Below are 21,721 nucleotides of genomic sequence, written 5' to 3'. Positions count from 1 at the left end.
TGGGCCATATAAGTTGCTGACAATATGCAGTGTAAAGGAAACACAATATGTTGGCTACATATGTTCCTTATAGGGGAAAAAAACACAAAGACATCTGTTTCAGAAATGGGTCCTTTTATCATAGATAGAGATGCTTGTTATCCCTTGGTATGGTCCATGCAGTACAGAATATGTCAGGTTATCAGGAGAATCAACATCCATTAATGTGAACAGGTTAGTGGAGCAATCAGCAGATACAGAACAATGTAGACATCCGAAAGCAGGTACCTTAGCCTGGGGCCAGAATTTTTGAGATTTTACTCAAAGCAAGCTGCAGTCTCTAGCAAAGTAGTCAAAGCCAGGATAGAGTAGAGGATGAGACAAGATGAGTTGAAGATCAATAAATATAAGAGACACAAAAGTAAAGATTTGAGGATGCTGAAACAAAGTCAGTAATCCCAACATCTGAGGTGGTTCAACATGTACAAAGCAGAAGGAATAAGTAGGGATTCATTATTTAATGGCATCAATTAAGAAAAGGATGCTTCTTGATAGGTTTCATATAGGGGTGGGCAATGCTTTATGGTGATTGGGCTATGTCTGGTTTTAGACTGTGATATTGATAAACAAAAAAGTGAGTAACATTGTTAAAAATAACAGTGATATAGTGGTTAGAAGGCTGACCTTTGAATCAGGAAGACCTGGGATCAAATCCACCTTCTAAAAAATACTAGCTGTGTCTAAGTATGTCACAGCCTCTAACTGACTCCCAGCACCTCTGTAAGACTATTAGTTAAAGAACAAGAATGATGATCTATATTTGGGGAAAGAGAGATGGCTTATCTTGAGCTTCTCCCCAACTGGGCTTGCCAAAATAAGTGATAGTGTTCTTATCAAAATGGAATTCTTATATTTTGTGGCAACAATATTGTATATTTAGAGACACATCACCAGGAGATTTCTTATAATAAAAGAGGTATGTATAACTAATAAATAGAGCCTAATGAGCTTCTAAGTATGAAATCGAATTTTACAAATAAAGTAACAGAAAGTATCCTAATAATACTGATGATTAACAATAACATTTATTTGTTAACTGACAGAATGAACTAGAAGACCTTGAACACCATGGGAATTGTGTAGTGCAGGGCATCCTGGGGGCTAGATGAAGCCCCTCCAGCTGGTGCTGAGAACGTTCCTGGCAGGAGAGCCAGAAGGTGATGAAAATGCTAATAATAAAGTCAGTAGGGAAGATGGGTCAGTGACAACCACCAGGGAATCAAAGAGAAGATCCATCTCTTTTGAATAGGAGGGAATCACCTCTTGCCTCCCCCACTTTTCACGTGTTATCCCACCTGGCAGACAATCAAAAATTCAAATAGTGATGTGAAATTGGGCAGTCTTTTTTTTTTTCTGATCTCTGATCCCTGACTCTCTCTTTGCCCTTATCTCCCTTGCTCTGATCTCTCCCCCTGTCCCATTCCTTACTTCTTTTTTCACCTTGGAGGCTCTCTCTCCTGCTGCTGCCTGTTCTACATGGAGAGCTGTGTCAGCGCCATCCCAGCTGTCGAGATACCCAGACAAAAAGGTGAGTACATCATTGTGCTGGCGTCTGGTGATTTTTCCCCTTTCTGCATGTGGTATCTTCTCCTCCCTCTCTCCTCAACAGACAATTAGCATTTTCCTATTTTCTCTTTCCTATCTGAATAGTGCCACTAATGCAGAAAGAGAAAGAGAGAGAGAGAGAAGAGCCCAAACCCATCAAAATTTAACAACAAAAATGACCCAGGGCTCAGAGCAATGTGGTATTTTAAGGAAGTGCCTTTTATCCCCATGTTTTCATCTTTTACTTTTATTCATTGTCTCTCCCTCTTAATGAATCACATTTTCTATTCATCCTCCTTTGTTGACACTCCTTTTCTCTCTTTCCTCTAATTCCATAATATCCTCTTTCCTTTTCCTTATTTCCACTTTTTTTTCAGCTATTTCATTGTTAACAGAGGTGAACATCTCTACTGGTCTCTATTAGCTTCAGCCTTCTTTATCTCCTGCCCCAGTCAACTGAGTGGGGAATCTACCCAGGGAAAGACACCACAGAAACAGGCTTCCCTCAGAATCCTCTTGGCCACCATTACCTTCTACTTTACAAATACTTGTTCCAATTATAGATCAATATGAGCAGAGAAGGCTACTGGGAAGTGTACTTTTCCAACCTGAGAGGAGACACTGAATAATCTGAGAGATGGAGAAGCTGGTGGGAGGAGTGACCCCTAGAATTTAGAGTACTGATCAGAGGGGAAAGATGTCCAGCTGCATGGGATATTTCACAGTCAACAGAGTGTGCTCCACCTAGGAAGTACTACCTACAGCATATGAAGTTCTAGGTATGGTGCTAGGTGCTTATGATTTTAAAAAAGGCAAAAAAGTAGTAGCCTCTGCCTTTGAGAGAGCTACGTTCTACTGTAGGGAAACCTCATGTACACAGCTTCAGGATAGCAACTATGCCTGGGATTGCCTTAACATAAGGAACTCCCTGGAGAAGAAATTCACTCTACCACCAAGTCAAGTCCACACCTCTGTAATTTATCATCAGTTTTAGTGCACAGATGTCAGATAGTCAGCAGGAAGCAGGAAGCCTACAATACTCCTAAGTGTTCATCAAACCACATTAAAATGTAATTGTGAAAATTTAACAAAAATAAAAATACAATAAACTAACTATAATATTAATATGTAGTTTTCTAAGTCAATTTGTAGCCCACAGGGTCTTGATATGATTTAACAGCCTCATTTCTACTTAAGTTTAATACCATTGTTCTACAGAGTTGCCCAGAACACTGAGAAACAGAATTTGCTTTCCATATAATGTATGTTAGAGGCCAGATTGGAACACATCTTCCTAACTCCTTGGCCATATCCCTATGACTATAACCATGCTGCCTCCTTCTATATGTAAGTAAATTCCAAAGATATACAAAAGAAGTACAAAAAATGAGGTGAGTGGAGAGAGTACTAATAGCTTGGAAGATTAAGGAAGGCCATATGGAAGAGGCTGAGAAAGCCTAGTTCTCAAAAAGAGGCAGCTAGGTGGCACAGCGGATAGAGCAACATACCTGGAGTCAGGAAGATGCTAACTCCCAAGTTCAAGTCTGGCCTCAAATACTTATGAGCTAGATGACCATGGGCAAGTCACTTAACCCTGCTTGCCCCAGTTTTCTCATATATAAGACGATGTAGAGAAGGGAATGCAAACCACTCCAATATCTTTACCAAGGAAAGCCCAAATAGGGTCACAAAGAGTCAGACATGACTGAACAACAAAAGTAATCTGGTACAGATGCAAGAACAGAGACCATTCTAGGCATGAGGGAAAGTCTGTGCAATAATTGAGGTAGGAGATGGAATATTATAAGTTAAAAAGCATAAGCAGGCTTTTTAAATGTAGAGTACATGAGAAAGTATAAAGTAAGAAGAATATAGAAAGATAAGCTGGAATCAGATTTTGACTAAATGTCAAATGAAGTTATGCTAGAGGCAAGAGGGAGCCCCTAAAACTTCCTTTTTGGTGGAATGACATAGGCTGCTTTAGGAATTTGGTATGGATGATGTTTTGGAGAAGAGAAAGATTAGAGTGAGCAACTAATAGGCTCTTAAAATTTTAGACAAAAGGTAAAGAGGACCTGAGTTAGGCTTGTCGTTGTTATTTTTATCTTTTGCTTGTGAAGAGAATCAATAACATCATGGGATGATGCCTTGACCAGTGAGCGAATTGGATTTAAGTGAGGTGGAGCCGCACAAAGTCATCAGTCTCATTCTCTCTTCCAGAGCCATCAAAGTCCAGTGACAAGACAAAAGTCAAGATGACTGGCGATGGCCTGGGATGCAGTAGATGACCTTGATGTCTTTGGTGCCTGACAAAGCTCTAAGTTAGGATATTTGTATTATGAAAGGTGAGGAGGGGATAGATTGAAGAGATGTTATGGTGAGCAGGAGGGAGATTTGGTAATCAATTGAATATGGGGATTGAGAAAAAGGGTAAAGGAAAAGATCCCTCTGAGCTTATGACAAGGGTGATGGTAACATACAGAGAAGTCAGGAAGAAAAAAAGTTTTTTTTAGAAAAATGTCATTACTTCTGCTTTAGACGTGCTGCATTTGTGGTGCCATTAGTGATTTAGTACAAAAGCTCAGGAGAGAGGACTGTGTGTTTAGATTTCAAAGAAATATGAAAAGATAGGATCATTGAATCTATGGGAGCTGATGAGATTGCTTACAGATGAGGGTAAGGAGAAGAGAGAAAAGAAGACCCAGGAGAGAACCCTAGGATATACCCACACAGGACATGCATGGTAATCCAACCCAGGAGGAAGACCATTTATATAAGTAGGAGGAAAACCAGAAGAGAGCAATATCCTGAAAATACAAAAAAGAGAGAGTATCCAGGAGGGATAGCATAGTCAACTTGTCAAACACTACAGAGAGTTCAAGAAAGATTCTGATTGGGGAAAAAAAGCTGTTACATTCATCACTTGAGAAATTAATTTTTTCACAGGAAAGATCTGCAACAACGGAGTGATAAAATGGGAAGCCAGATTACAAAAGATCAAGGAGTGCTTCGCTTGTAAAATATAAAAATGGAGATGAGTATAGATCATATTTTCCAAGAATTTGGGAATGACAACAAGAAAAGATGTAGCTTAAGAATGACAGGGTCAAATAAAGGGTTTTTGGTTTTGGTTTTTTGTATCTAGGCAACAGAAAGGAAATTTAAAGATGAACAAGAAAGAATGACCAAGAAAGGGAAGCTCTCTGAGGAGATGAGAAGGTAAGGGATCAAGTACACAGGTAGAGTAGTTAGCTTTACAAAACAAGTTCCACATCTTCCTCTGAGACTAAAACAAAGGAAATATCGAGAGTGATGTTGGGAGATCTGGAGTATAAGTTGGGGAAAAGATGGAACTCAGAAACGATGCAAGAAGGAGCCATTGAAACTTCTTAATCAGTAAAGTGCCATAGTAAGACCTGTGTGGCCTTCATTTTCTCAGTAAAGGATGAGATTAAAGTGATGTACTGACAAGAAGGGGGAAGAAGTCATAGGGAATCTGAGGAGAAAAGGAAAGCTCTCTGATATAGCCAATGAGGAAAGTTTGATAGGTAGTTAAAGGAGAAAATAAAGCACTCCCATGCAACAGCCAGAATCTAGTTGTGATTCTACTGCATCCATTTGTAGGCAATATTAAGTATTATGGAAGTAGGAATAGAAATGGCAAACAGAGTTAATAATATAAGGAAAGGACTGAAAAATGACAGAACAAAGTGTCCAGGGATTTGAAAATGAAGAATAGCATAGTTGAATTATTTAACTACAGTTAAAAGATTTGAGGAAATGAATATGAGACTGAAGCAGAGACAAGGGACTGAAAGAACATTTAGGGAAGGGGTTATTGAAGGCTACAATGGGGATGGACATTGATTTAGGAGTGTGAGAGTGGAGAATTTGGTGACTAAGCATTTAGTAGGTGATGAAATGGACTTGGAAACAGGAAAAGTTTGAATCCTGACTCAGATATTTACCAGCTAAGTGACACAGCCATGAGACCAGCTATCGGCAAGTCATTTAACATTTTTTGGCTCAGTTTCCCTACCTATAAAATAAGAAAGCTGGTCTTGGTGACTTCTAAACTCCTTTCTACCTTAAAGTCTGTGATCCTGTGAATGATATGGTTACAGTTAAAAAGAGAAATTTCAGAATGAAATTCAGAAATTTCAAAATGAAACATTTGTGGGAAATGGCAAGATCATGGGTATGATTATCTCTGTGTATGGAGTTAAGATCATGAAAGTCAAGGAGGAATTCAAGGTTTTGGAATGGATATCAACAAGTAATCCTTTAACATTAGATTAGGGAATAGGGTGTATAGAAAGATTATGAGTCAGGTATTGAACTCCTTGAGAATGGAGGGAGAATACTCTGCAAGTTGTATTTTGTTTGTCAATGTTTGTGACAAGAAATCAGACTGAGTTATAGAGGTAGATAGAGTGATTCTTAGAAGAAGAGAGGTTGATGAGTGTTGGAAGCATGAAAAAAGGTTTGGAAGTGTAGCACCAAAGTGATATTCACAGCACCTTGAATAACCCCGAGCAATTCTGAATCATGAAACACAACAGACTCACCACATGGAAGACAGAACCAAAACATTTATTCAGACACCAGGAAGTCAATCCATCATAACAACAAAAATCTATACATAATAACAAAGCATAGAACAACACCATTCCCAAGTCTTTCTCCTGCTAGGCTTCCCATAAACCAGCTCCATTAAACAAATCACAAACAGGCTTCCCTTAAACAAAATGCCCTTCTCACATTCACAGTCAACTGTGGGCTTGCCCACTTTTGATCACTCTCATGACTCACTTCCTCTCAGCTCTGCTCTAGCTCCACCTCTTCCTGTTCCACCCATTCAGCAAACTCCTCCCACCACAGGTTCCATGTGACTCAGACTCATGTGACTCAGCTTTCATGTGACCCAGGAAGGTCCCATAGGCCTATTAATGAATGAGAAAGATCTTCCCATTTTAAATTACCATTATATGTGGCCCTAAGATCTTTGGCATTCATTATATAGGTTTGTGGGGCAACTGGTATCAACAGAAATATAAAGGGATAACAGAAAATAAACATATAAAACAATACGTCAGGCAACTAGTGCCAACAGAAATTTACAACAATATAACAGGAATCACACAAAATAAGCACATAAAACAATATCTGAGGGTGGGGCTTGAGCACAAGCACCCCATCATTCCCCCCTCAAACAAATGGTGCCCAAAATCTTGGGGTACAGGGCAAAGGCCTTTTCTTCCATAGCTACTTTCTGCTGAAAATGGATGTAGAACTGTCCTTGACCCTAAGAGGTCCCATTTGAGGGATCGGTTCTTTAGCTGGCTTTTGGAGCTTGGTTGACACCAAGTACAGAGGTGTCTTGGACAAAGGATGACATTTTGCTTAAGCAATCAGGTATCTGCAGGTGGAGGGTATTAAGACTGCAAAAAACAAATTGGGAAAACAAGGTGAACAAAAAGCCAAAAAGAAACAAGGAGACAATAACGAGAAGCAGGGTAGATACAAGGTCAGTCATGTTTCTGGAATTTGTGAACCCACTATCATAGCCTCATTCACTGTTGTTTACTGTTTTCCAGTTTGCACTTTTGGGGTCATCATTCTTGTTAGAGGTATACTTTTTTTAATCTGAGCTGGCTCCTGGTCAAGCTCCCATTCTCCCTGCAGGTATGATGAACTTGGATACAATGTTTCAGGAGGATCTATAGAGGCAGTTCTCACTTCCCTGCTCAGTCTCATATCAAGACTCTTTCCTTGATACATTTTATATAGTTCATTAGTTGGAATGCCATCTATTCTTCCAAAATCTTCCTCTGCCCTCAATAGAGCAGTAAACAACTCTTTTCTTGTCAATCTATCATGACTTTGAGTCTGCTGGCTATTTACTCTTTTCTCTCAAGGAAATTTATATTTTTCACTGATTCTCACCATCCAAAATACCAACAATTCTCCCTTCTTTTGGGTGAAGCCACTCAAAATATCTGAGACCTCTTGCTAATTAAAATTGTCAGTTACCTCCCCAAATACTCTGTGTGTTCCCTGATTCTCCTGCTTCCTTCCTAGTGTTTCATTCTCCTCTCACACATCCTCCTGGCCTGTGTTTGGGCCCCAATCAAGCCCAGCCTGTGCAAGGACTGCATTAACCTTCCTATTGTTAACTTCTCACCTCCTCCTGTGAGAAAAACCAACAACACCTTTTTCTTCCACTTCTTTTTAGCTTGCTCTTCTAAAGGACAGTTCAGCATAGAAAGTTTCTCTTGCAAATCAGGAGCTCCTTTTCCATCTCCTCCAGCAACTAGTCTCTGCTTTTACATATAATTCAATAGCTTGTTAGCAAGGCCCAGCCTCCCCTACACACCCTTGACATTTCTTTCCCTGGTTCTATTGGTATTCCTTAGTGTCTGAGTTCTCCCTTCTGTAGCATTGGTTCTGTTTTCACAGAACGCTGTGCTTTTAACCCATTCTCTTGCTAGGGAGGAATAAGTCAAATCCTTACCCCCTGAGGCATCCATTTATCCTGCAAAGCCTTCCTGCTTCTAAATAGAGGTCTGATATTTCTTGATCCCACCCCCATAGACAGCATACAAGATTTGCAGCACTTAACAGCAGTTATGAATATCCCAGCGCAATTCTGAATCATGAAATACAACAAACTCTCCACATGGAAGACAGAATCAAAACATTTATTCAGATGCCAGGAAGCTAATCCACCTTTGCAACAAAAACCAAAAAAAAAAAACAACAATGCAGAGAACAACACCATCCCCAACCTTCCCCCTCCTACACTTCCCACAAACCATCTCCATTAAACAAATCACAAACAGGCTTTCCTTAAATAAAATCCCCTTTTCACACTCACAGCCACCTGTGGGCTTGCATGCATCCTTCACTTCTGACTACAGTCATGACTCACTTTCTCTCAGCTCTGCTCTAGCTCCACCTCTTCCTGTTCCATCCATTGAGCAAACTCACGTGACACAGGCTTTCATGTGCCCCAGGTCACATAGAGCTATTAATGAATGAAAAAGATCTTCCCATTTTAAATTATCATTACAGGAAGTAGCAGTGAGGCAGAAAGAATCTGACAGCTTTTTCTGACTAGAGCAACCCATTACCGGGCAGGGTGGCCAGAGATACAGTATCTTTGAGGGTATTCAAATTTTCTCTAGTAAGAGAAAGAAGTTTAATGTGAAAAGGAGCTTCTTTAACAATAGAATAGCATTTGAGAGTAAAGGGAAAGGAAAAGAAAGGAATTAGATAAGGTCATGTGAGAGTTAGAGCTGAGGCTGATGGAAATTCCAGCAGAAAGTGGAAGAAGGAAAAGGAAGTCTTTTTTTAAGGCAGCCTTGTTTTTGAATGGTTCTGATGAAAGATTTTGGTAGTCATTAGATGGCAGTTAGTTACAGCTTTCTCTATAAAAATCTGTGCCCTAGGCCCCAGCTAGAAAATTTATTTGAGTTGAAAGGAATTGTGAGATTATCAAGGGGTAAGGTCTTTGAGTCCTTACTGGTCATATGCTGAATGATTTAAATTCCCTATCTTCTCAGCAAGGGCATTTATGTCACAGTCTAGGCTTAGATGTTAATTTGCTTATTAGCCACTGGGCAGAGAAAGAGGGAGCCACATCTCTGAATCTTGGATCCTTAGCCTCCACTAGAGCTCAGGCAGCCAGTTGGCTAAGCAGTAAGGGTTGGGACCAGCAGGTCACATATTCAGAAGCCTCTTTAGCCCCTTGTTGGTTATTGCATGATTGATTCACTTTCCTGCCTTCACCAGCAAGGAAAACTCTGCCTCAGGCCCCAGCTCACAGGGATATCTAATAGAAGTGTAATCTTCAATGAAAATGTGTAAGATGACTGGGCTTTAATCAATAAAATTCTCCTCAATTTTTAAAAAGTAAAAACTGTTAAGTTAATGTGCCCTTAGGACATTTTAATACATTAAAAATACATTATTCTCATGTTCTCTTTCTTGCATGCCCTTGGCCAGTGGTGCTGCCCAACCTCATCTAATCCTTCCCCCACCCCCTCCAGAAAGCCTTAGGCTACTCTGAGCCACCCCACTGCTGAGAAGCATTCATTCCAAAAATGCAGGTCATAACCCATCCATGCTCGCTCATTCCATGCAGCTCAATTCCATGTTTTTCCAGAGATTCATTAGAGGAGATTTCACCCAATATGACTGGACCTTTCTTCGCATTCTGTCAACATCCCAAGGCTACTAATGGGGCACATGAAATGTCAGTAGGTATGATAGCACCACTGTGTACCAAGGTTCACTATCCTTGCACCACATGGGTTAGAATAGTTCTGTTTGTTTGGGTTTTTGAGGAGGTGTTTGTTTGCTTGTCTGTTTGTTTGCTTGTTTGCTTTTGCCTTGCAGGCAACAAAAATGCCTTGGGACTTGATTGGACTACTGGGCCAGGGCCCAATCTGGACCTTTCTTGACTTTGCTTCCTAAGGATTTCTGACCCTATTGGCTTCCAGGTTGCTAAAGGGAATACAAGTTTCTTCAGATTGTGAGGATATCCCAAAGCCATGGGATTCATCAAGGGTGCTCTGGTGGGTGCAATATTCTTGAATATTCTTTCTGTGCTATGGTTAAGTAAATATTTTGTTAAATTATGAATAACCAAGTTTTTCACTCAGTTCTAGCATCAAATCTAAACTAACAAGGGACCAGCCTGAATGAGGCCTGCCTATTACAGAAGAAAACCCCTCCCTCTTGACCTGGAAAAGATTTGTCTCTTTTTAGTTATGCACTTTTCTGATATATTTTGCACCACTTTTTTCCTGCATAATTCTTTTGTACAATTTTTGAACAATTTTGCACAATTCCTGCACAATTCTTCTTTTGCAGCCTATACAAACACACCAAATCCTGGTCACTTTCAAATTTATCTCATCAAAGGTTACAGAATTATATGATGCAAGTCATATAACACCATTTATAGAAGGTTGTTGTTTAAAAAAAATGATCTTTAATTCAGGAATAATCTTGAGTTAATAGAATTCATTTTGCCATTTTCTAATGCTCTTCTCTTCCTCTTCAATTCTGGGTCCTGTTCATTGTGCATTTTCAATATCTGACCAACATGGGTACATGCACATGTGCACACATGGAGGGAGGGTACGTGAGTACATGGGTATTGGAGGGCACAGGTGTGAGAAGTTGCGGACAAGTTCTATTAAGTTATTTACCCAACTGGATTCCTAGTCTAGACAGCAAGTATTTGTCCACTTAATTTTTCTTTGTGGAGATAGATAGATCAACATTTTGAAATAGTTGTAAATTTCATTTAGGGGTTCTGCAATATCCTAAGGTTTTATGTGATCAGCAATTTGCCAGCTGCAAACAGGGAGGTCTGGGATCACCAACGATAGTGAAGTTTTCTTTGATTTGGAGTCTATGCTGGACCTCCTCAATAATGACTGCAAACATTTCTGCAGAGCATTTCTCTCCACTTACTAATAATTAAAGAGTCATCAAAAATAGCTCTGTTATGATTGCTAAGGAATCTTTTCAAAAATAAGTTTTATTGATGCCTTTTTTTTGCGTCAAAGTCATTTCTGGATACACTGCCACATACAACCTTAATAAGCCCTTTCTTGTGACAAATAAAAATATTACTTGGTCCACACCCCCAAGGAAGTCAGTGACAACAACAAAGGCCTCAGTATGCATATAAATTTTTTATAGTCAGCAAGTATTTATTAAGTGCCTACTGCGTGCTAGAAACTGCCCTAAGTATACAAAGGAAGGCAAAAGATATTCCTTTTTCTCAAGGAGCTCACAGTCTAATGGAGGAGAAATGCAAATAACTATGTACAGGTCAGCTCTATTCAGGATAAATTAGAGGTGAGTATCAGGGTGAGGCTTTTAGCTGAGACTTGAAGGAAGCCAGGGAAACCAGGAGGTAAAGATTAGTAGTAAAAGAATTCTAGGCATGGAAAACAGCCAATGAGAAGACACAGAACCAGAGGATGGAGTGCCTTGTTTGAGAGACAGCAAGGAGGCCAGTATCTTGTCATTGGATCAAAGAGTATTTGAAGGCAAGTATGTTTTAAGAAGACTGGAAAGGTAGGAAGGAGCCAGACTATCAAGGGACTTAAAAGTCAAACAAGATTTTATATTTGATCTTGGAGGCACTGGGAAACCAATGAAGTTTATCAAATAGCGTGACATGGTCAGATTATGCTTTAGGAAAATCAATTTCACAACCGAGTAGATAATGGAATGGAGTAGAGAGAAATGTTAGGCAGAGAGACCAATCAGAAAGCTATTAGAATAATCCAACAAAAATATTAGAATAATCTGGATTGAAATGATGAACTATATCAGAGTAATTGCATTATCAGAAAAGATGGTATATATGAGAGCTGTTATGAAAGAGAATTGACAGGAATTAGCAACTGATTGGATGGGGAAAGGGTGTGAAAGCTACAATCTAAGTTGTGAGCCTGATTAACAGAGAGGATGCTGATATCCTTAGCAATACTAAAGTGGGAAATAAGAAAAATTCATTTCAGTTTGGGTCATATTGAGTTTAAGATGTCTATATCACATCTAGTTCCAGATGTCTAACTAGCAGTCAGAGATGTAGATTTGAAAATTGTCATCACAGAGATGGTAACTGATTCCATAGAAGACAATAAGATCACCAATCAAAATAGAGGGAGAAGAGAAAGCAGACCTAAAGCAGAGCCTTAGGAGATACCCACAGTCAATGGATATGACCTGAATGAAAATCCATCAAAAGAGGCTGAGATGGAATGGTCAGATGGGAAGGAAATGAACTAGGAGAACAAAAGATCATGAAAGCTTGATAGAAAAAAGAACAAGGAGAAGAAAGTGATTGACATGGTATCAAAGGTTGCAGAGAGATCAAAAAATATGAGGATTAAGAAAAGCCCATTAGATCTAACAGGTAAGGGATCATTATCAACTTTAGAGAGAGTGGTTTCAATTGAAAGCTATGGTTGAAAACCAGACAGAGGAAAGCAAAAATTTTGTGGTAACTAAGAACTGGAAACAGCAAAGATATTTGTTGATTGGGAAATGATTAAACAATTTGTGTTACATGAATGTAATGCAATATAAATATGTTTTTTTTTAATTAATGAATGGGATCAAAACAGAGAATCAGAGAAAAGCCTACAGGAACTGATGCAAAGTGAAGTAAAAAGAACCAGGGAAACATGACTACAATAATGAAGACGCATAGAACAATAGCAATAAAAAGATAAAAAATTGAGGGCTGGAAAACTCTAATGAAGAATCAAGTTTGGCCCCAAAGAGAGTCAAGAAGACACCTCTCCCAGCTTCTTTGCAGAACTGGAGACCAGGGACATGGGACACTGCATACAATCAGACTTTTTTTTTTCAACAGTTTAGGAGAATTTTGTTGTTGTTGTTTGCCTCTTTATTTACTCTATTACAAAGAGTAGTTTTCTGGAAGGAGGTGGAGAAGAGATAGAACATCTCTAAAACCCTAAGGTATTGAAAAAATTTATATTTAAAAAGATAAATCCTGTATTATCCTGATGGTATTTCCACAATACTCAAGTTTCTTTCTGGCTACCTGCAATATTTTCTCCTTGACCTGGCAACTCTGGAATTTGACTACAATATTCCTAAAAGTTTTGTTTTTAGGATCTCTTTCTGGAGGGGATCAGCAAATTCTTTCAATTTCTGTTTTATCTGCTGGTTCTAGAATATCAGAGCAGTTTTCCTTGATAATTTCTTGAAAGATGATGTCTAAGCTCTTTTTTTTTTTTTTTTTTGATCATGGCTTTCAGGTAGTCCAATAATTTTAAAATTATTTCTCTTGGATCTATTTTTCAGGTCAGTTGTTTTTCCAATGAGATATTTCACATTGTCTTCCATTTTTTCATTCTTTTGGTTCTATTTTATAATTTTTTTATTTATCCTAAAAGCATTAGCCTCCATTTGTTCCATTTGATTTTGAAGGAATTATTTTCTTCAGTGAGCTTTTGGACCTCCTTTTCCATCTGATCAATTCTGCCTTCTAAGGCATTCTTCTCTTCCTTGGTTTTTTGTACTTCTTTTGCCATTTGGGTTACTCTGTTTTTAAAGTGTTATTTTCTTCAGTATTTTTTGGGTCTCCATTAGCAAGCTGCTGACTTGATTTTCATGATTTCTTGCATCGCTCTCATTTCTCCTCCCAATTTTTCTTCTGCTTCTCTTACTTGATTTTCAAAATTCTTTTTGAGGTCCTCCATGGCCTGCTACTAATTCATATTCCTCTTGGAGACTTTTGATGTAGGAGCTTTGACTTTGCTATCCTTCTCTGGTTGTATGCCCTAATCTTCCTTGTCACCAAAGTAAGATTCTATAGTCTGAGTTCTTTTATGATGTTTACTCATTTTCCCAGTCAAACACTTGACTTTCTAACTCTTTGTCAAGTTAGGACTCTGCCTCCAGTGGGGTTTAGATGTTAGGGGGAGGGGGTGTGCTATCCCAGGTTTCAGGGATTTTGTATCAGCCACTCAATCCCCCACTGTCTGTGGGCCCAGAGCTCTGGAAGCAGCCTCTACCACTGCTGCTGCTGCTCCTGCTGCCACTGCTGCTGGCCCCTCCTGCCACTGTCCTGGGGCTGATGCCAGATAGGCCAGATCACCTGGTCATGTTTCACCAAGGTCCCACAGTGTTTTCCCACTGACTTTTTCGATGTTTATGTGTTGAAAAGTCTGAAAACTGCCACAGACTCTGCTCCACTCCCTGCCTTGTGCAAAACACCCTTCCTATCAACTTTCTGGGTTGTTTTGGGCTGGGATTTGTTTCACTCTGTCATTTTGTGGATTCTATAGCTCTAGAATTTGTTTAGAGTCATTTTTACATATATTTGGAGGGCTTTGGGAAAGAGCTCAGGGTAGTCCCTGCTTTTACTCTGCCAAATTGGCTCTGCCCCTATAAAATATTTAATACAACTATTATTTCCTACCTTCCAATTTCACTTTTTATTTTATGCCTATTGATTTTGTTCTGAAACCTTCCTATCCTTCAGTTTCTCTTCTGCCTCCTAACCCTATCTCCTCAGCATGACCATCAGTGCCTCTACACCTACTACTTCTTGTTATCTGTCACTCCTCTTCTGAATTCCCTTCCTTCCCTTCATAACTGGGAAATATGCTTGACCAATTCAACCATACGCTATTAGTTACTGGTAAATCTCTTTTCCTTTGTCTCATGACTAGTAACTCCTTGCCAAACCCTCATCCCCTACCATAAGTAGGGGATGTTCTTAATTAAATTCATCCCTGTTCTTAATTAAATCATGCTAAAATCTTCTTGAAAAAGTCACGGTAATGACAAATTTGTTCACTGCAAATTTATGTTATGATCAGTCCCTGGATTAATTAACCTTGGTAAAATACATCCTAGAGGACTGGAACTGTACTAGTCAAGTCAGTTTGCAGAGGTTGGCCATGATTGCTCCTTTTCCTTCACTCATTAATTTTTAAAAGCCTTGTTTTGCCTTATAAATATGAGAGAATAGATCTCATTGCTTGGTAATTGAACTTGTGTTAGTCATATATGGATTATTTGCAAGTTGAATATTCTGCTTACCTCTGGTTTCTTTTGAAATAATAACAAAAGGGGGGGCGGAGCCAAGATGGCGGAGTGAAAGCAACGACTCACCTAAGCTCCTGGAAAAACTCCTCTGGATATCTCTGGGGGGAGAGTCTGAGCAGACTTTGGAGGTGTAGAATCCAGTGGGTGACGGACTTTGACAGATTCCGAGCCCAGGTTGGACTGGAGGGTCCACGGGAGGGATCTGTTCCGTGGGGGTAAGACCCCGGCGCACAGCGCAGCGCCGTCAGCGTGGCAGGGCAGAGGGGATCTGAGGGGCCCAAGAGTGGCGGGCGAGACCAGCAGAGCAGGAGATAAGCCAGGCCGAGCCGATGAGAGCCGCTGAGCGCCAGATATCAGCGCAGCAGCCCTTGAAACCTTCAGACTGAAGACTGGACTTCGGTGGGTCAACTACTTGAACTTCCAGGAGCTGGGATGGCAGAGTGATCAGTAAGTGCTCTCTCCTCCCCCCCGATGACCATGAGGGAACCATAAAATTCTTCCCCAGATTAATCCTGGATCAGCGGGAACAGCAGAAGGGGGCAGGTGGTCTCATAACACCAGAGGCTGGAAAAGTGGCAAGGGGGGATTCTTCATACTGTGGCGGAGGCGATCTGGAGGGACAGACGACCCAGGGCAGAGAAAATTCACACTGAGACCCAGACAAGCCTCAGCGCTGGGAGACGAGCCCCAGGAGGGGCGGGAACACGCATTAGCTTCTAGGCGTGCCCCAGCCCTCCAGGGGAAAAGGGAAGACAATAGGGAAGCTGGGATCACCATCCCCTGACCTTGCCTTTGCCTCAAGTCAGCTGAGGAGATCTCCTGAGACCAGACCACCCCTCCCACACACCTAACAAGCTAACCCCAGGGTTGATCTGGGAAACAACAACAAAAAAAAAAGCCTGCTTTTAGCCTAGACACACATCAACTCAACTTAAAAGATCTGTATCTTCTGACTGAAAGAACAAAAAGCTACAACACTCAGCCAACATCATGAATCGGAAAAAGCAGACGAAAAGTGAAAAAACCATAGAATCTTTCTATGGGGATAAGGACCAAAACACAAACACCAAAGAGGTCAGAGCTGAGACTGTACTTCCATCTGAAACCTCAGATGGGACTATGAATTTCTCGCAAGCACAACTAGATTACCTGGAACATCTGAAGAAGGATATAAAAGAAAAACTGGCCAATGATTTTAAAATTATAAAAAAAGAATTCACTGATGAGAACATCACTCTGAAAAAGAAAATTGAAGAAATGGAAAAGGAAGTTCAAAAATTAACTGGAGAGAATAATTCCCTAAAAGGAAGAGTTAATCAGACGGAAAAGGAAACCCAAAACCTAATTGGGAAAATTGATCAGATGGAAAAGGAAACCCAAAACCTAACTGGGAAAATTGGTCGAATGGAAAAAGAAGTACAAAAATTAAATGGAGAAAATAGCTCCTTAAAGGGAAAAATTGGTCAGATGGAAAAGGAGATGCAAAAGCTAACTGAAGAAAACAATACGATGAAGATTAGAATTTGGCAAGTAGAAACTAATGACTCAATGAGGCAACAACAATCAGTCAAACAAAATCTAAAGAATGAAAAGATAGAAGAAAATCTAAAATATTTAATTGGAAAAACAACTGACCTGGAAAATAGATCCAGGAGAGAAAATTTAAGAATTATTGGCCTGCCAGAAACCCATGATGAAGAAAAGAGTCTGGACAATATCTTCCAGGAAATCATCAAGGAAAACTGCCCAGAAGTACTAGACTCAGAGGGCAAAATAGTCATCGAAAGAATCCACCATTCCCCTCCCGAAAGGGATCCCAAACTCAAAACCCCAAGAAATATAGCTGCCAAATTCCAGAGCTATCAAGTGAAGGAGAAAATACTACAAGCAGCCAGAAAGAAACAATTCAAATATCAAGGTCACACAGTCAGGATCACACAGGACCTTGCAGCTTCTACATTAAAAGATCAAAAGAATTGGAACCCAATATTCCGTAAGGCAAAGGAGTTGGGACTTCAACCAAGGATCAACTACCCAGCAAAGTTCAGCATAACATTTCAGGCAAGGAGAAAGTCATTCAACGAAATAAGGGATTTCCAGAGCTTCCTGACCAAAACACCAGAACTCAATAGACAATTTGATCTTCAAATGCAGGTCTCCAGAGAATCATAAAAAGGTAAACAGAGGGGAAAAAACAAAAACAAAAACTTGCTACTCAATTAGGGCAAACTGTTTACCTCCCTATAAGGGAAGATGATACCTGTTAATCTTGAGAACTGTGCAGCTATTATGATAAAAGGGATATATGTAGAGGGAACGGGCATAAAGTAAATGATGTCATGGCAAAAATATGATTTAAGTATGAGAAGGGAATGTAATAGGAGGTGTGGAAAGGGGGAAGCAGAAAATGGCAAATTATATCACAGGAAGAAGTACAAAACTATAGTAGAGGGAAGGAGGGGAGGGAGATGAGCATTGTTTGAGAGGTACTCTCATCTGATTTGTTCAAAGGAGGGAACAATAATCTTAAGTAGATAATCCTAACTAGCTCTATAGGTAGTAGGAGGGGAAGGGGGAAGAAAGGGGAGGGTGGCTAAAAGGGAGGAAAGAAGCAATAAGAGTAAAGAGGACTAAAAGGGAGGGGGGCTAAAAGAAGGAGGGGAAGGCTGCAGGAGGAGGGGGAGAAAAGTCAATACTATTGAGGAGGGGAAGGGAGACGGGAGAGTTAAAAGCACAAATGGTGGGAAAGAGGGTGGAGGGAAATACACAGATTGTAATCAAAACTGTGAATGTGAATGGGATGAACTCTCCCATAAAACGGAGACGGATAGCAGAATGGAATAAAAGCCATAATCCAACAATATGCTGCTTACAAGAAACACATTTGAAACGGGGGGATACACATAGGATAAAGGTCAAAGGATGGAGCAGAATATATTGTGCTTCAGCTCATGTAAGAAAGGCAGGAGTAGCAATCCTAATCTCAGACAAAGTGAAAGCAGAAATAGATCTAATCAAAAGGGATAAGGATGGAAACTATATCCTGCTAAAAGGCACCATAGACAATGAAGCAATATCATTACTAAACATGTATGCTCCAAGTGGTATAGCATACAGATTCTTAGAGGAGAGGTTGGGGGAGTTGAAGGAAGAAACTGATAGCAAAACTATACTAGTGGGGGACCTCAACCTCCCCCTCTCTGAACTCGATAAATCCAACCTCAAAATAAACAAGAAAGAGGTTAAGGAGGTAAATAAAACTCTGGATAAGGTAGATATGATAGATCTTTGGAGAAAATCAAATGGGAAGAGAAAGGAATATACCTTTTTCTCAGTGGTACATGGAACATTTACAAAAATTGACCATGTACTAGGACATAAAAATCTCACAATCCCATGCAGAAAGGTAGAGATAATCAATGCATCCTTTTCAGATCATAATGCATTAAAAATTACATGTAATAAAAGGCCATGGAAAGAGAAACCAAAAATCAATTGGAAACTAAATAATCTAATTCTAAAGAAGGGTTGGGTTAAAGAAGAAATCATAGAAACAATCAACAATTTCATTCGAGAGAATGACAATAGTGAGACAACATACCAAAACTTATGGGATACTGCAAAAGCAGTTATTAGGGGAAGTTTTATATCTTTGAATGCTTACATAAATAAAATAGAGAAAGAGGAGATCAATGACTTAGGCTTGCAGTTGAAAAAGCTAGAAAAAGAACAAATTGAAAATCCCCAAGTAAATACCAAATTAGAAATACTGAAAACCAAAGGAGAGATTCATAAAATTGAAATTAAGAAAACTATTGAATTAATAAATAAAACCAATAGTTGGTTTTATGAAAAAACTAATAAAATTGATAAACCTTTGGTTAATCTGATCAAAAAAAAGAAAGAAGAAAACCAAATTACTAACATTAAAAATGAAAGGGGTGAACTCACCTCCAATGAGGAGGAAATTAAAACAATAATTAGAAACTACTTTGCCCAACTTTATGCCCACAAATTCGATAATCTAAACGAGATGGATGAATATTTTAAAAAATACAAATTGCCCAGATTAACAGAAGAGGAAGTTGAATACTTAAACAACCCCATCTCAGAAAAAGAAATTGAACAAGCCATCAATGAACTCCCTAGGAAAAAATCTCCAGGGCCAGATGGATTCACAAGTGAATTCTATCAAACATTTAAAGAACAGTTAATTCCAATACTACATACACTATTTTTGAAAATTGGGGAAGAAGGAGTCCTCCCAAATTCTTTCTATGATACAAATATGGTTTTGATACCCAAACCAAGAAGAGACAAAACAGAGAAACAAAATTATAGACCAATTTCCTTAATGAATATAGATGCAAAAATTTTAAATAAGATTTTGGCAAAACGAATACAGTATCTTATCACGAGATTAATACATTATGATCAGGTAGGATTCATACCAGGACTACAGGGCTGGTTCAATATTAGGAAAACTATTAGCATTATTGATCACATCAACAACAAAGCTAACAAAAACCACATGATTATCTCAATAGATGCAGAAAAAGCTTTTGACAAAATACAACATCCATTCCTACTAAAAACATTGGAGAACGTAGGAATAAAGGGAACTTTCCATAAAATAATAAGCAGTATCTATCTAAAACTTTCAGCAAGCATTATATGCAATGGGGATAAGCTAGATGCATTCCCAATAAGATCAGGGGTGAAACAAGGTTGTCCGTTATCACCACTATTATTCAATATGGTACTAGAAATGTTAGCTGTAGCAATTAGACAAGATAAAGATATTCAAGGAATAAGAATAGCCAAAGAAGAAACTAAGTTATCACTCTTTGCAGATGATATGATGATTTACCTAGAGAATCCAAGAGATTCAAGTAAAAAATTACTTGAATTAATAAACAACTTTGGCAAAGTTGCAGGGTACAAAATAAACCCGCACAAATCTTCTGCATTCCTATATATTAGCAACAAAGTCCAACAGCAAGAGATAGAAAGAGAAATCCCATTTAAAGCTAGGGTAGACAGTATAAAATACTTAGGAGTCTACCTGCCAAAACAAACCCAGGGATTATATGAACACAATTACAAGACACTTTTTGCACAAATAAAGTCAGATTGAAGTAAGTGGAAAAACATTAGTTGCTCATGGGTAGGCCGTGCTAATATAATAAAAATGACAATTCTACCCAAATTAATATACTTATTTAGTGCCATACCAATTAAACTATCAGACAATTACTTTCTAGAGCTGGATAAAATAATATCAAAATTCATTTGGAAAAACAAAAGGTCCAGAATATTAAAGAGACTAATGAAAAGAAATGCTTGGAAAGGTGGCCTAGCGCTACCAGACCTCAAACTCTGCTATAAAGCAGCAATTATCAAAACCACTTGGTATTGGCTAAGAAACAGAGAGGTAGAGAAGTGGAATAGACTTTGGCACTCAAGATGCAGTAGGCAAGGAATATAGCAACCTTCTGTTTGATAAACCCAAGGACCCCAGCTTCTGGGATAAGAACTCATTGTTTGACAAAAATTGCTGGGAAAACTGGATAACAGTGTGGCGGAAATTAGGCATAGACCCATACCTGACACCGTACACAAGAATAAAGTCCAAATGGGTACATGATTTAGGTATAAAGATTGATACCATGAATAAACTGGAGAAGCAAGGAATAGTGTATTTATCATACCTATGGAGAAGGGAAGAATTCTTTACTAAAGGAGAGATAGAAAGCATTATGAAATGCAAAATGGATAACTTTGATTACATTAAACTGAGAAGTTTTTGCACAACCAAACCCAATGCAAGCAAAATCCAGAGGGATGTAGTAAATTGGGAAAGAATTTTTACAGTTAAGCTCGGGGATAAAGGCCTCATTTCTAGAATATATAGAGAACTGACCCAAATGTATAATCATACAAGTCATTCCCCAATTGATAAATGGTCAAAGGATATGAACAGGCAATTTTCAGAGGAAGAAATTAAAGCTATCTATAATCATATGAAAAAATGCTCTAAATCACTATTGGTTAGAGAGATGCAAATCAAAACAACTCTGAGGTACCACATCACACCTATCAGATTGGCAAACATGACAGAACAAGAAAATGATAAATGCTGGAGAGGATGTGGGAGAGTTGAAACACTAATTCATTGTTGGTGGAGCTGCGAGAGCATCCAACCATTCTGGAGAGCAATTTGGAACTATGCCCAAAGGGCTACAAAAATGTGCATACCCTTTGACCCAGCAATACCGCTACTAAGACTATATCCCCAAGAGATCATAAAAATGGGAAAGGGTCCCACATGTACAAAAATATTTATAGCAGCACTCTATGTAGTTGCCAAAAACTGGAAGTCAAGGGGATGTCCATCAATTGGGGAATGGCTGAATAAATTATGGTATATGAATGTAATGGAGTACTATTGTGCCATAAGAAATGATGAACAAGAAGACTTCAGAGAGGCCTGGAAGGACTTATATGACCTGATGCTGAGTGA

General features: G+C 39.1%; 1 long non-coding RNA gene across 1 annotated transcript in view; it reads left to right on the top strand.

The window, feature by feature from the left end:
• The window catches only part of LOC140509057 (uncharacterized), a 38,014-nt gene extending 36,657 nt beyond the window's left edge, over positions 1–1,357 (top strand). Inside the window, exon 4 of the long non-coding RNA XR_011968554.1 lies at positions 1,083–1,357. This is a non-coding gene — a long non-coding RNA (uncharacterized lncRNA). The remainder of the gene's footprint in view (positions 1–1,082) is intronic.
• The last annotated feature ends 20,364 nt before the right edge of the window (positions 1,358–21,721 follow it).

Source organism: Notamacropus eugenii, chromosome 5, assembly GCF_028372415.1.
Source record: "Notamacropus eugenii isolate mMacEug1 chromosome 5, mMacEug1.pri_v2, whole genome shotgun sequence".
NCBI classification, from domain to species: Eukaryota; Metazoa; Chordata; class Mammalia; order Diprotodontia; family Macropodidae; genus Notamacropus; species Notamacropus eugenii.
Note: the sequence above shows the minus strand (reverse complement) of the source record. Positions and strands in the feature narration are given on the sequence as shown.